At 32.4% G+C, this 16,991-nt stretch overlaps 1 long non-coding RNA gene across 2 annotated transcripts; it reads left to right on the top strand.

Annotated features, from left to right (window-relative positions):
• Positions 1-3,032: 3,032 nt before the first annotated feature.
• Positions 3,033-16,808, top strand: LOC128156443 (uncharacterized). 2 transcript variants are annotated; one of them, XR_008239722.1, is made up of 4 exons: positions 3,033-3,271; positions 13,291-13,351; positions 15,013-15,135; positions 15,510-16,808. It is a non-coding gene; the product is annotated as an uncharacterized LOC128156443 (long non-coding RNA). The 2 variants fall into 2 exon arrangements; XR_008239721.1 differs by lacking the exon at positions 15,510-16,808 and having other exon boundaries at positions 15,013-15,500.
• The last annotated feature ends 183 nt before the right edge of the window (positions 16,809-16,991 follow it).

The following is a 16,991-nucleotide window of genomic DNA, read 5'->3' as shown; positions in this document are numbered from 1 at the left end:
TCCTTCTGGCGACAAAATCATCCTTATGGACAGCTTCATTGACTAGCCTGGGACTCAAAGGATATACCAGTTGACAATTTTATTTAAAAGACACTTCAATAAATTATTTTCTCCTTAAAATTGTGGGTCTATCCTTTGCCCTCTTGGAGAGACATCGTCTCTCTCTCTCTCTCTCTCTCTCTCTCTCTCTCTCTCTCTCTCTCTCTCTCTCTCTACGTATTTTGGTGTATATGTATGTGTTGGTGTCAAAATAGCCAAGATAATGGTACAAACGACATGAGTCATTTATAACAAGGATTCCATACAGAGAAATGTTCACCTACCTAACCAATTATCTTATCGTCACGAACGGAGAAAGTACTCCTAAAAAACTTCCCATTACCGAACTATATATATATACCCACTGTATACACTCAAAGAACAAAGTCTGTATATTGGTTGATGTTTCAATTCGAGATCTTTCTTTGCAGAAAAGAATTTGAGTTCAACACTTTTTAAACTGTCAATAAAAATACGACATCGATCAAATCTTTAAATAATTACAAGGTGTATGCGAGAATTTAAAACGTTTCAAGATAAATGTGAGAATCCAAACCACAATGTGGTTTATAGCTACATAATGCCAAAAGAATAGACAACAAACCACAAATTTGTCTTTGCATGTTGACTTGATTTATGTATGTAATTACTGTTTTTTCAAGGAGTATCCAAATCTTGGATTTGGAAAATGTTTTATTGATATCACTGATGATGATATTTCTGAATACATCGACACGTATATATATACGTTCTTAAACTTTAATCACAGAATGGTTTAAATTGTCATAGACAACTAAAAGTTGCTATTAATTTATTGAGTTGATCTTGTGTGTAATCTTCAAATTTGTTACAAAAAAAAAAAAGAGCGTAGTTATTCAGCACGGATGTCTCAAAGAGGTCCTGTGAGCCTTAGGCTAATAGTATTATGCATCCGCTTATAAAAAAAGATATAGACCATATAAGAATATTTGGTTTTTATTCACCAGTCTGACATAAGATTTGTTTGAAATAAGGATTTATTACTTTATGCATTCTGGATTCAAAGTGTTTCAGCCTTCATTGAAATGAACTTTATAATACTTCTTTTAACCTTAGAATAGCATGTTACATGTAGGCGCTAGATGCACGACTTTATTGTTGATCTGAGGACAAACTGCATCAATTGCATGCAGCATACTTTGCACCGATATTAACTGTTCCTTGAATTAATAAAGAAACAGGGAATTTTCCCGATAATTTTCGCTTTGATTGTTAAACTTTGATTTACCAACTGTAATCAAATATTTATATATTCTCTCTGATAAAGAGACGATAACTACTTTTTTATAATGAGTGGAATTCATATCAAATTTAAATGAATAGACTATGTAAATAAATGAGCAAATTTAAAAAATGCATATACACGTAGTACATACTCTTTTCTGGTTGATTAATATGTGTCAAACATTTTTTATGAATGTTTAAAACAATATTATTATTATACTTTCATGTTAAATCCTGAAATCTGATTGGTCTAGACGCAGTCGATAATCCGTTCTTTTACCCTCAGCGTTAGCAACACTTGGCTTCGCGTCGGTTGACAATGGTTTTCTCTGGGTGTCAATTTCAACTGTTACCCTCCCAAACATGCACTATTTATATATTGATTATCATTCCTTTTTTCAGATAACTGTTTCATTGACATAAACCGATGACGTGTAAGAAATCGATTGGCTGTTACACGGTGTAGTGTTACTGTTGGCGGGGTTCTATTGGTCATCTTATGTTGCTGTTACATTACGTCATTTGTGGACAACCCTTCATTAGTTGTCACCCCACAGGTCTTTGATCGTGTTGTTCCATTCGGTGTCACCCCCACAGAGATATCGTTACACAGGCAATGTTGTGGTTTTGTCACCATTCAGTAACACCAAGTCGTTTTTTTTACCTTGAATGTTACCTCTACTTAGATCTATTTAAAGCAATGTAAGCTGAAATGTTCGTGTCGAAAATTTTTGTTGTAGAATTGTAACTTACTCCTTAAATAACCAACAAAATAGTTAACAAATTTTTTTAGTCATATTTTTTGGGCAAAGCTATTTAGAGGTTCTAATTGGAGCAAAAATTATATTTATTTTATTGTGGTCCTTTACAAAAATTTGTTTGCTAAATATTTTATCAGAAATCTTTGGGTCTTTATGATAGCCATCTTATTTAAAATAAAGTTACACAGATAATTATCCTATTACCATGTTTTGGTAGCAAAATAAAACTCTCAAAAATATAGCTTATATATTAAGTTAGCATGCAAAACAATTTGATGAAACAGTAATAGGCACATTATAATTAATCTTTTCATCTACGTACATTACTTATCTTCACAAGACACAAAAACTCAACACTCTTAGATTTAAATTTGATATACCTATCGATTGTTTGAAAGGTGATTTGACTTGCAACGAAGGACCCACCCGGAAGAAATCGAAAGCAATTTAGGACAAGGTTTTTAATTCTACAAATGTCTTATGATTACTTGTATCCTAATGTAATATCCACAGATATCATCCATTTTCTCTTAAATGAACATGATATTCTTTCAGTTCTCGAGGTATTTAATAAATTTTTATAATTACTGGATTTTTCCTTGACATCCCCTTAACTATCCCAGCCAATGTTATCATTGGATTAAGGGCCTTGCATGCGGAATGGAAAGTAAATGTGAAATTGATAGAGTTGTAAAAATATCACCAAGATTTATCTAAGGATAAAGAGAGAGACTTAGTCATATTTACAGCTTAGGATGCTAATCCAACAGTTTGTATAGTGTAACGTATAACTGGTAAACACACAAATCCCCGGGGATTTAGTTACCCCGATACACTAACGACCAAAAGAAAGTGAATTAGCACTAATTACATAATTTGTCTTCCCAAACACCGCACTGCAGACGGCGATCGCTTTTCCCGCCAAAATATCTCTTAAAATGTTTAGGTTTGATGTTTCCCTATATATAGGTGATTGTAGCAGTATTAGCTTTGAAGGGGTATAAACAAGGCAATGATTTTTCAAACAATTTAATGTAGATGTCCATACTTGAAAGAACATCTTAAGACTACGATGCATTTGTTTTTCTTTCACAAACCCCGCAGTCTCTCTACGCATCTGTCGTCTGCCACATGTAGATCAACCCCAGCAAAAGTGTTGTTCAGTAATATTTTCACTATAGGGAGAACGATGAATATTTGATGCAAAGGTATGTCTATTCTTTGTAATTTTGAACACGTTTTAAACAAGTAGTTTGTTATTTTTGCTTCATCATAACCCATTTTCCGCACAGTCCCAACAAATCGGGTCAACAGTCATCTAAAGGGGCCGCTGCTAAATGTTGGCCGAAGTCGAATATCGAATTCAATATATTTTCTACATGAAATAATTCTTATAAATATTACAATGGTAAGCAATTAATATACATTTTGTAATTTGATTGAACATATTTAATTATATTCATAAATACGTACTGATGTTTCGAAAGAGATAATGAGTTAGAGCAATATAACCGGTGAGCTTTTTTTATATTAACTTTTCTCCATTTTTTTTTTGGGGGGGGGGGGGGTTAGGGTTGGGAATGGGGTTACAGATCAACAACAGAATCCTCAAATAAGTATGCATTTTCCAAAACCCAAAATAATAAAGAACACATGTATCTAATCAAAATTATTGTGTTGGAACAACACACCAAAACTTAACTATTTTACATAATAAATTTTACGATAATAAAAAACGCTATATTATTTAGTCTTACAAGAACTATGATTAATGTAATATAATCATTTGGACGAAATTATTTTCAGAAGGTTAGATTTTTTTGTAAAACAGTAATTGATATCATTTCATTTCATGTATGAATTTAATTTTTTTTGTGTCATTACATGTATATAATACATTTGATTATGAATCATATCAGCTTACATATTTCCCTGAATAGTACGGTCTTTTGCTACAGTGTTGCTGATATTATTTGCTAAATGTGTATAACTGGAAAATTTTATATGCATTATTGATCACAACATCTTTGAGTTCTGTATTATTTTGTAAATAGTTTATTCTGTACTATACATGTACATTGTGTAGTTTGGTTAAAAATGATATCCATACAGGATGTCGTAAAACTTTTGCATTTTTTGTGAAGGAACCAACAATGAAATATTCCAACGCTAGTTGGCATTGGAAAAAAATCAATTAATTAATTAAATCTTTATATTTTGGCGAAAAATTGAACAGTTTAACAAACATGTTTCTGCGCCGATTGCTGTAGTAATGACATGTTTTATTGCACATATATCCTCTTTGGTTGTCTACTGATCACTTTCTCTGTTGCCATCGCAATCTGTTCTGTAGGAAACTGAAAGTATTCGAACTAGGATAGAACTGATTTGATTAAAATATCTTCAGAAAGTTTAAGGTACATGTTGCATGATGAAAATTCGTAGCTTCGTATGTCTCGATGCTATAGAAAGTTATGTATAAGAAAGACTTTATATAATGATTCATGTATATATTGTATCATGGTGACAAATTACTGTAATAGAATACCATGGTAGGTAAATGTACGAGAACGAAGCATACTTGGTCAAATCAACTGTGGATGATTCACAATTGTTAAATAAGAGACCTTGTTTGCAATTTCAAATTCATTTGACAATCGGACTTCTAACGTATTTAGCGTAAAAGTTGCAAGTTGTTTGCTGATTGATGCCACAACATACAAGTCAGCTGTTGATGTATGTCCGTGTATATTGCTTATTAATTAACCGTTATCGAGAAGTCACCTGATTGCAATGGACACAGTGTTTACTTATTGGAACTTATTTACAAGTCTCTCAAAGATACATAGTTAAGGCAAGCGCCACAGATGATAAAAGTCCTTTTGATTGTTGCCCGTGATGCAAATAAATGACCGTATACATTTTTAATATTTACGCGTGTTGACGTGTAAAAGCGTTTATTTCTAATCCTAGGTGGCGGTCATTTATAAAAGTGACGCATGAGCTTTTAAAAACAACTTTTTCATCTTTATCTTTAGAAAGGGTGTACCCTAAATACTTGTTTAATCAAATTCCTCTCTATCCCGTCAGGATGGAAAGTTGACATTCGGGGTTATCGCAATTTGTTCAAACCGCGTCGCAGAGCGTGTACCCCGTAGAGCGACGCGCTTGCTTTTTTCTTTAATTGGAAGTCTCCGGTGTGGATGTCACATCCTTAGTTTAGCACAGATTAGCAAAGAGCAAATTGACTTAGAGATTATCTTTAATCCTTAAGACAATGCTTAGTGTTAAAGTGAGGTACAAATCTCGGGGCATCACTTTCCAGACAGAGATAATCATATTTCATTCTTTGATATTGAAAATTAGATTCCCGCAAATCTCCATTTAATATCAATCATGTTTTTGCGGGTACGGTACCTCATTTAGCCGGCATCTCTTACATGGCATTAAGAAACACAGAAAAGCATTTCTTTTCTGATACCCCAAAAATAAATGATGTCGGATTCCTAAACCTTTCCATATGGTTGTGATTTAGTTTTCGAAATCTATCCGTAATTTTGGGTAGGTATGACTAAGAATATCATTCGAACGAGGGGATCAGAACCGCATGCCGTTCGCAGGGTAGCGCCGTGAGACGGTCGGAATTATCTCAGCGTTTGATCCCACCAGATCAACCCTTTTGTAGGGGAAGCTTCGGCAAGAAATAGATCGAAGGAACTCTTTTATTAGAAACGATCACGTAGATTGACATGGGATATGCCGGTCTATTTATCTTGCACCTGCTAATATTTCACGTCTTTTTAGCAGGGATTTATATCAAAATATTTTCCATCTAATATTTACTCTTGTTAGGTTTTTATTTGTGTTAGTTAATCTCTTAAACTTAAGATATGTCCAACATGAATCTTGGCGGTTTCTTTGTCATGTATATGGGAAACTTGGGATTTTTGGCAGGAAATAGAATCCCCTAATTGAGCTACGCAAGTGAAACAGTTTACTTTAGAAAAAAATCAATAATATGAAAAAATGGGTGCCTCTGTTTTCATATCAAATGATGCTGGTAGTTGAGAACGCATCCATTTACGATTTGTACCATAAAACTCTCTCTAAAATACTCAATCTTTAACCAATGTTAGTATTTTGTATACTAGTATTTTTTGTATTTCGACCTCATTTTCCCAGCATGATCATGTTTTTGCTTGTTATTTAAACTTCAATTATAGATCTAGACTTAATTTAATGAGATTTTTTGTAAACAGAAAAAACTGTCGCTTACAAACCTTTTCGCTTAACGATTCATTTTATTTTATATCATTAAAAAGGTATCAAAATTTTAGAGATTTTATCTCTAAGATTTTAAAAGAAAAAAAAATTTTTTTTAGTTTTGATAGTATTGATATGTCTATTTTATTTTGGTACTTTTTGTCTTATTAATCCAAAATCAAAGGTAAAATAAAATTAAAAGGATTCATATTAATTATAATTACATATACATACATGTATACGAGGAAATATTCTAATATCGTGTATTACCAAAGTGGGCCTATATATCCGATGATTGAGGCTTCATAAATGTTCAATCTACACATTATGTTTAAATTAGAGCTGTTATTTTCTTGCTTTGATCATGAGGTTTGTCGTTCTGCGCCACCTTTGTCAGTATACCGAGATGGATACCTAGTCAATATATATGTTGGATTAATGAAATCAAATAATTATTTTGTAATATAGTTTTGTTCTTGAAAAATGAACTTCAATTCAATTCAATTCATTTACTTTAATCTCAACACCATTGCACAATGGTACACAGAGATTATAATGATACAATATGTGGTATTTCTTACAAATTAACAATGCATGCGTAAGCGAGAGAGAGAGAGAAAAAAAAACATATACAACTCTGACTCGTTAATACAAATGTGAAATATGGGGGTTCTAACCTAATAGATAACAAGAAATGTGTTTGTAATTGATTCCAACAGATGTAGGAGTAATTAGTGAAGTGATTTAAAAGGAATATTTCGTTATTTAGAATTATAGAAAACTCTTTTTTGACTTAGGATTGGTTAGGAATATAAATACCAGTATATATTAAAAAATCGAAATTCATTTTTTTCTAGTTAAACCTTTAAAGCAAGAACATCTTCAATATATCCAAATTACGTATATACATTTTAAAACAGTATTTAAACAATCTCGAGAGCGAGATTAACATAAGCCTTTTGGCTTGTTTCTCAATCTTCTGTGTACTGTTATTATAATATGTATGATGAAATTCACTAAATAAATATTGTTTAAACTAAACTAAAACAGTATTTTTAATCTGTGTAAATGAATTATTCTGACCCATCAACCCAAGTATAAAAAGTAAAACTAGTTTATAATACACATCTTCTTATACTGATTTTATTTTTTGTACTTATCTATCATTTTATTCTCGAGCATTTGTTTGATATATATTTTAAAAAATAAACAACAGTAAATTTGAAGGTAATCTGAATTGAAAAATACTGCATTCTAGGCGAGAGCTGTTGTGAAGTTTTTACACAAAGAAAGACTACTCGTATTGTACCTGACAATTTTTGTTAAAGTAAAACGCATAGCCCCTATGGTCAGTTTGGTAAAAAAAAAAATTTCAAAAAAGTTTTATATTAAATGCGGTGTTAAGAATTTTAATTTTAATGAAAAATAGTGAATACCGGGTGACAATAATTAAATTCTTTTTAGCTTAAAATGGTGATATCATCAACAATTCTGTCGGGTTAATATCCATGCTTCTTAGTTCTGATTAGAACACTTACTTGAAAACTCAATAACACGCTAAAAACCCACTGGGTTTTTTTAACCTCGGTAGTACTATGACAAAAATATATATCAAAATCTGACTGTCACACATTGTAGCTTGAGTGATTTTACAAAATCACAAAAAATTGTAACGATTGCTTTTTAAAAAATGCAGTTAACACTTATAATTCTGTTTAAAATGTTCCATAACTGCAAATTAATGTACTTTAATATACGAAAAAAAAATTATGATTTTACTTCGTGTAACACAATTGTGTATATCCGACAAACTAAATTAGTAATCTTACTTTAATATATCAATTAAGGTCACTCTTCATTGGAATATTATTCACAACTTTATTCCGATAAAGTCAACGCTTGCAAAACTCCATTAAAAATTTAACTCCAAAAATACTTACCCATATTACTAAAGGTATCAATAATAAAGTCGAACGCGTTTGTATTTCCTTGATTTCTGGAATCAGTATTAAAAAACGCAACCTTATCCTATCCTTTTCTCATAACTCAATAATAAACTTAGATTAACAATAATTACATGATCATAATATTCCTCGTAAATAAAGAAAATTCAAAGAACAAGCAAATATCCATGCGGGTTCTTGACAAATTTTAATGTTATTTAATGTTAGGATAAAACCTTTTCAATGAGACCCGTTAAAGGTCGCCATTAGAAAAAAGCGACTTTGCAGTTGACACGCATAATAAAACAAGCCCGGCACCTAATTTAGAACCAGTCATTTTTTCCCTCGGTCAAATTATCTTTCTTATCAATTAATAACATGTTATGATGCCGTATTCTCCGTTGGCACGCGCATGAATATTTGATTATAAATCAGGGTCTTCCCTGCGTTTGATTTGCCCTTTTAACCTGGTAGTTAACATTGTCAAAAGTCATGTTTTCGCCGTTTTATTTTCTTTTGTTGTGCAGATGAGGTACAGGGGGAGGGGCCTTAGTCGCGTGACCAGGTCCTGTTTTTTGTAAGGAATTTGATGATCCCCTTGTTGGTTTTCGTCGCGGGCTAAGCGACCTGGTGCTGGTAGAACTCTGAGGAGATGGCTATTTGATTGTACCTTCTTAGAAGGAGATGACTTCTTTTTCTAAACATTCCTATTTATCATTCTGGAATCTGCCCTATTATTGCTACAAATAAGAGCACATTTAAAAGACATATTTCTTCATTTTTTATTCGCAAATATTAATCAGAGGACATTCTAAAGATACTGGTGCCTCCATGATGTGCCAAACGGTACTTTAACTACGATTCTATTTTTTTCTTTTTTATAACTCTTGATTGATTTACGTCGATGTCATTATTTTTGTTATCAACAAAGATTAATGTGAGAATTAATCTATCAACTTGAATAAATATTAATTTTTTTAATATAAACTAGGATTTTCGTACCACATACATTTACTAGTTTAACTTTTTGATCCGTCAAATGGTGTACGTGTAGATGTAAGTTTGAACCAAAACAAAGTAACTTGTGAAAAATGTCAATTATTGAGAGAGAGAGAGAGAGAGAGAGAGAGAGAGAGAGAGAGAGAGAGAGAGAGAGAGAGAGAGAGAGAGAGAGAGAGAGAGAGATATCATCATCATCACTGTATGCTTCCGAATTTCGATTCACTTATTATTACACTAAAATAACCCTCAAAAGAAATATTACAGATTTACATTATTACTATTTTTTTTATTATGGATGAAAAATCTTTATGAACTTAGGTATTTTTTGGACCGAGGCAGTAATATGCATAATGCATTAACACGTACTAAGTTCACGTATTCTACTAAGTTAACCTATTCTGAAAACCCTGACAAATGGTATCGTTAACCTTGATCCTCTCAAAGAAAAGTGTCCTTCAAATCAAATTACCTCTCGATAAAAAGAAGAAAGAGAGATAGATGCACACTGTGTTGACAGGTAGAACCAGGTATGTTAATCAAGGTAAAATGAGTTCATGAAACCCGATATGATTGGAGGATCAATTTCACATCTATTTGTAACAAGTGCCCCTTTGTAAATAAAGAACCCGAGAGTATCCAACGCGTCTCAAATTAAATAATGGGGCCCAGCGTCGACTAACTCTGACGCTAAAGGGGCGTGGCTGTGGGTGTCTGCAACTGGGGGATATTAAAATGATCACATCCCCAATAGGGGATCCATGCAGGTGTGAGCTCGGGGGGACAATAGAACATGACAGGAGAAGTATGCAAGAGACCTCTCTACTTCAAAGGTTTTCAAAAATGTCCATGAATTTTATATTTCATGTACAAACAAACATTAATTTTTTTATGAGTGGTACACGAATTCAATGTAAATTAAACTTTCTTTAAATCTTATTATCTTTTTGGGTTTTTTTTTCAATTTTTTAAAATTTGAATTTTTGAGGTTTTTTTTAGATTTTGCTATTATATTGAATTGAATTTTATTTTCTCCTTTTTATTTGTGATTTCTGTGTGAAATTTTATTTAAAGTTGATAATAAATACAAAACCGTTATATTTAGAAATATTTATCCACACGATTTAAAAATACCAAACATTGCAATAAAAAATAACAGTTCAGCAGATGCTGGCAGGTCTTTATCAAAGCGGCAAAAAACACGATTTAAAAACATTGACATCGTAACCCCAAATCAAATATTCACAAATCAAATGGGTTAAAATGGAATTCAATTTTTAAAAGGCTTCCATTTCTCTTGCGAAACCTTGACGAGATAGAATAGAAATGTAATGAATGTATAAGCAGTAAATAACCTTCAATTGATGAGGGGTGACTTTTGAGCGGGTACAAATACCAGGATTGTTCGTAATAAATTCACCGAAATGAGCTAATCTTGTAGATTTCCCCTTACAAATGAGCACCCAGAAATAAAATTTATGTCGACGCGTCTTTATCTGGTGCCATTTTGTGAGAGATTGTTACTCCTCCGACTGATTTTAAAATAGGTATAAAGATTAATTCGAGTAATGAAATCTCTTTCCGATCGACATCTCTTAATTTCTGTCATCCCTAAAATTTCTGAGGAAGAAAAAAAAAAACCGAGCGTGTCACTGTAAATGCCATGTCTTGCTGCGCATGTCTTTACCGTAGTCCAAAAACATAAAATTCTATTGAGTTTTTCTGAAACGAAATAACATTTATTTGTATGTATGAAAAAAAGAATGCATTTTTATTTCGATATAATTATTAAGACAAGTGTCACTATGGTCTCAAGAAAATTAGTTTGGTTCTTGGTTTGTTTAAAACTTATTGAAGACGCATGCTAGAGGGTTTACGATTTTATGTACAAGTCTTAAGATGAAAAGGATTTTATTAAGACACGGTTGTTTAACCTAATCTAATTTTATCATCCCGTTTTTATTTTCCTTGAGTTTTGTAGAATTGCTTATTTCAGTTAACAAGATATCTGATTGAATATTCTCCATGAAATTAAACAATGATGTTTGAAAAATGTTACTCTACTAAAAATGATAAATTAATTCATGCCATTAACATGTTACTTTAATTTCAAGATATTCTGATCGTTCACACAAAGGAGAAAAGAGAAAGTACTGTTTTTTAGTTTTATAACCGATAAAATTTGTTTAAAAAAACGTGCAAAAATACATGTACTAGTTCCATTTGTTCAGGATTGATAAAGGATGCTCAAATTTTAGTTTTTAATATTCAGCTCAAGTAGCTGTTTATAATATGTGATAATATTCATAATGATTTATCGTCAACATTTAAAAAAAGTACGAGATATTGAAACATGTATATTGTCTTTTCAAGTGTTACTTTATCGCCATTGTCAACCCTTATTTCCATATGAATGGGGAAGAAATGCATGCTGTGACGTTTTGCAGGGAAAAGCTTATCCGAAAAAAAGAAGCCTTGAATTTTTTTTACTGTGCATTACTTACAAATATTACATAGGTTGTGGTTTTATTTGATGCGCATATGAATGTATTAGGTCATATTCATCATTGGAATTCTCTATTGATAAATATTTAGAAAGAATTGTTGGTCTTTTAATGCAAGAAAAAACGGAAAATGTTCACAGACCTTATATTTATTTGATGCAAAAACTATTCAAAATATATTCATCAAATGTTTGTAATTATTTATAGCGAAAATATGAATACTTAAAATGCTTGAAAATTATTAATTACATAATTAAGAAAAAACAAATAAATCTTATTTATAAATCTTATTATGAAAACAAATCACACCAATTATCTTATTTAAAATCAAATTTTTGCGCACAAGAATAATTTCTTTTTGTTTCCTTTATTATATATTTAATTATTTAGTAAGATGGTTTGTGAAAATAGTCTTCCTAATTTTTGATTTCTGCTTTTCTGAGATTGAGAATACGTAACATGGTGACATGCTTCTTTCATATTTCCTTTGAACACCAAAGCACGCAGGAGCTCGCATTCATTGCAGATAGTGTATGAATAAACACAAAGCCTAATTTCAATGATAATGGAAGGACCCTACCGGCGGATGTTTACATAGTGCTGCACGGAAGCTTGGGAGTAGAAAAAAATTTGAAATTTTGCCGCCAAAGAAATGCACATCGGTGCATATTATGATATAAAGTCAGAGTTCAGACTATTTGGTCACTTCATTTCCAAAACCTTTTGGGGGGAATTTCATCATTACCTAAGCTTTTCATCGACCCAGAGTAAGGCAGGTGGGCATGCGATTGAATAGGAAAGATTTGGTTTCGTTTCAAGGTGTTGTTAATCGAAAACTTTTTTTAAAAATTTCAAAGTATCAAAAGTTTTTCATTCCATTAGGAAAAGTTACTGACCTTATTTATTTAACATTAACATGCCCACTTGCTACTGTAAGTGAGAAAATAGTTCATTGGAGACTCTATTTTGGTCCCTTTTACCGGGTAGAATAAAACCGGCTTTTTCCAATAACGGGCATTTGCGACCGTAATCTTTTGCAATTAATTAGGGGGGTCTTTGGAGTAATATCCCAGTTTCTGACATGTATCGTACGACCCCAAAAACACAATCATAACTGAAAATCATTGGCATTTGAACACCGACATCTGTTTTATTAAACGAGGGCCTGACAATGGCGCCAAATTGATGACATGAAGCGCTTAAAACATTATAATAATCATAACGTATTTTACGCAATGTTGTTAGACCTCTTCCTCGATTGAGTTAGGAAGCAGGTTGCTGGTAATGAGGATATGAATAATTCATTCTGATAAACTATCGCAGTTTCAACAGGAAAGTCTTTTGAAAGCGAAGAGCGTTGGTCTGCAAAAACAGGCCGACGTGCACAAGTTTATGAAAAGGCTACGAATGGTGCAACATTTGGAGGTGAATTTGGAACACTTGCGCAATCTTACCACGTAATTAAATTATATGTGGGTGCGAGGTGCTGATTTTTAATCTTTTTGATATTTCTTTCAGGGGTTGAGTTGCAGTTATCGAAAGTGAGAGTGTTAGGAACATCTGGTCTTCCTGAAGAACTGTAAGTAGCACTGCAGGTGATTTTTTTGATCTGCAATAAAAGTGAATACAACTGCAGAGGAAAAAATAGCATAGTTTGGTATACACACTTTACTGGTTCTGTAGTCCAATAATGCATGTCAAAATCTAGAACACGTCTTTGAAAATAAAGTATACTAGCCTACAGAACAAGAAGGGGGGATCATTCTGGAGACTACAATTGATCATAATTGACAAACACACCTAATGACATTCGAACGTCGCTACACGTGCTAAAATTCACAAACACAATTCTCCCCTCACGTGTCCTGAAGACAGGTCCCAATTTACACGTAGTATCGTGACTAGGATTCCGTGTACTCTATTTCCAGGGTTCTATAATAGAAAAAAATCAAGAATAATGATAGACACACGGTTACGTCAACTTAATTAAAACACAGTTTAATTGTTGTGCATAGTCGCAAAGATTCTAAGAAATGAAATCAAGATCAAGTTTACCTCCTTTTTTGGGGGATGAAGTTGTATGTGTTACTAATAAGGCGCCATCTGCCGTTGGCTGTTGGAAAATAACATGTTTATTGTTCTTTGTGCAGAGAAAATGTTAAGGTTTCTTTTAAAATTTTTACAAAGACCTTTTCAGTTTGAAATTTGGCGAAAGCATGTTGGTCTTCTTGACATCGGAGAGAAGAAAACAGTTCCCGCCTTCGCAAATGTCCTTGTAATTATTGCGCAACAGCAATTAAATTTTCTGCAAAGGAGAGGAATATATGGTCATAAATTTGATAACGTTCTACATTTCATGCTGCAAGAGATACAGGGGATGTCTTTCATCTTCCTCTGGAAATTGAAATCTGAAACAAACACATGTCTTGATATTTCCCAGGGAAAATGCGCAATTGAAATTGATAATGGCATCTTTTATAACTTTGAGACACAAATTACACCAACATCATTACATCTGCACACTTAAGAAATAATAATTATCTGAGAACAATGCTTTAATATTATCTTTCTCAATTAATTTGTTTTGAAATTTTAGTTTCTCGGCAACCTGTCCATGTGATAAAAGCACGTGCTGTCTTGGAAATGTCGTAAATTCAAAAGTTCCTGCAAGTTTTCTCAACAGAAATTATACCCGCAAAAGGCCCGAAACAAAATGACAAATTTGAGTTTTACACCCTATGAGTAATCGACGAAAATATCCACTTTCCACCGAGGTTTCATTTCAGTGAAAATTCCCTTTGGCTATACCTTCAGAGAGCGCAACACAACCTTTTTTGCAAATTTAAAGCGTTTCCAATTTACAAAGAAACAAACGTCAAGCTAACAAATAAGGGTTTACCCTTTTTAGCAAAAAAAAAGTTGAAAATTGATTTGATTTTCACAATCAAACCATTTTTCTCAAGAAAAATATTTTGACTATGTTTGTTTCCAAATTTTGATTCAAGAAAGTTTTACATGTACATGATCTTTTACAAATGGAAAACCAATTGGTTGCAAAGAACAACTTATGCTGTTAAAAAGGTTATCATTGCATAAAAAATGTGAACAGTTATTGTGTTTTTAAGTAAAATTTAAAAACATAAGATTCGTTATTTGACATATATGATTCATACTACAATGTACCATTGAAATACTTGTTCTCCCACGGTTAGTACTACTTAGCCTTTGCTTCTCTTACAGGAAGCCTAAAGGATTCGGACCATGAATTCAGTGTTAAAGAGTCCGTTCCTCGGTTTAGAGTTTTAAAGTTGTTGCAGATACTATAAGCAACTGCTCAGAAATGCATCTAACTCATGTTTTGCTGTACGTTCTCGAGTGAGGAAAAAATCCAAATGTTTAGAAAAAAATCATGTGTTCAGCGGAAATTACGCGTAGAAAAATTGATATCATATTAGCTCTTATTCAGTTTTCTGTATATTATTGTGCTGCTTTATCATAATATTTTTTTTGTATATTTTTAAAAAAAATCAAACTATTATGAATTATATGGAAAGCTGTCGAAGACAATTTGATATATCGATATAATAAAAGCTTTTTCCCAGTCTGTGGTATATAAATCATTTGCATCATGATACCTTTCTAGTGTTATTTTTCGATTTGAGGCTATCCTACTATAAATCAACCATTTGCAAATTTGCAAAAGAGCATTATTATTTTTTTAAAAATGTATATTTCAGACGATCATAGAACTCTATATAAAGGAGTCATTTGTGGGCAGATATATAATACAGGGACATCTTTATCCAAGAATGCATTTTGAGGTTGAACCAAGTGAACTCTTGACAATACCAAGATGCTTCAATATGGAAATCAAGTCTGGATCAAATAAGCATCCGAAGACCACCATACTGCAGATGAAAATATTAAAGTTAAAAAAGATCTGTTTTTAATATACAAAGAGGTGATCTTTTGTGTCCGTTTAGTGCATTTTTCTGGCAAATTAGCTCCATTTTAATCGTTTCAGGATGATCGACAAGTTCAATATCGATGACCAGCGATGCATTATGGGATTGTGTTGTGATGGACAACGGCCTTTTTGTTGATATGACACCGTCTAATCGCCCAGTGCACAAGGCTAACCGCATGGGGGCACGCTTGAAAACCCATATTATTCAAAACAGTTAACTGGTCAATTTCTTCATTTCTGAGTTATGAAGACACTATGAATAGGGCTTATGGACATTTGAATAACATCAGTTTATTTCATACCTGCATCTCATTATAAACACACGGAACATGGGCTTATTTATGATTGAGCTTAGAGGTTTCAATTGGTTAACAGCTAAAGAACCGATGGACAATCCATCCTTAGCAACAACAAAAAGCTACAGCGGGCATCTTGGAATATAAACCCCCAGTGACCAAATTATATTTTTTTGCACCCTGCAGGAAAGCTCTAATTTTTCAGCTTGACAGATGTTGTATTTTTGTTTTATTTGGAGATCACTGCTTGGTTTCGGTTTGTACGAAACTGCCTTAATGAAGAGATTTCAGAAAAAGGCTGATACTGTCCGCGGTCCAGTTCATATAACTATAAACAGCGGGTCAATTCAAACAGAATAATAAACATTTAATGGCAGTTTATTTGGTTTAATGATGAAGGAAGTTTTTATTTGACGGAGGTTAAAACGACTCCATTTGGCTCTATAGAAAGCTGAAGGCTTGTCGGATTTCATGAAACTCCTTTAAGTACCCTTAACGTAGTTTTGGGGGTCAAGAGAGCAAAACGATAAGAATGGAAACCGAGCGTTGACACCCAGGATAGAAAACGGACCTAAGAAATAAATTTCAATGTTTAACTGTTTTCTCTGTCCCGTCTGTGTTAATTTATTAATTGAACGAAAGAAAACTCTATGCAATGAATTATTTTATTTTTATTTTCTTGTCGACGTTTCTCCATCGGTCTTTTAAAATGTACTCTTAATTAAAACCATACAAGGAAAAAAAATATTAAATAATTTATTGAGCTTTCTAGACTCCCGAAAAATGTATTTTACAGATAATGAAATTATTGTATCATGATTGCAATTGTAAAAAAAAAGGATTTGAAATATGACTTCAAATAAAAATTTGATCAAAAGATAGCATTAAAGAATAAAGAAAATATAGCAAAGTAACAATGATTCTTTTATTTCAATTTCTTGCTTTCTTTTTTAAAA

Source organism: Crassostrea angulata, chromosome 7 (assembly GCF_025612915.1).
Source record: "Crassostrea angulata isolate pt1a10 chromosome 7, ASM2561291v2, whole genome shotgun sequence".
In the NCBI taxonomy this organism is placed as follows: domain Eukaryota; kingdom Metazoa; phylum Mollusca; class Bivalvia; order Ostreida; family Ostreidae; genus Magallana; species Magallana angulata.
Note: the sequence above shows the minus strand (reverse complement) of the source record. Positions and strands in the feature narration are given on the sequence as shown.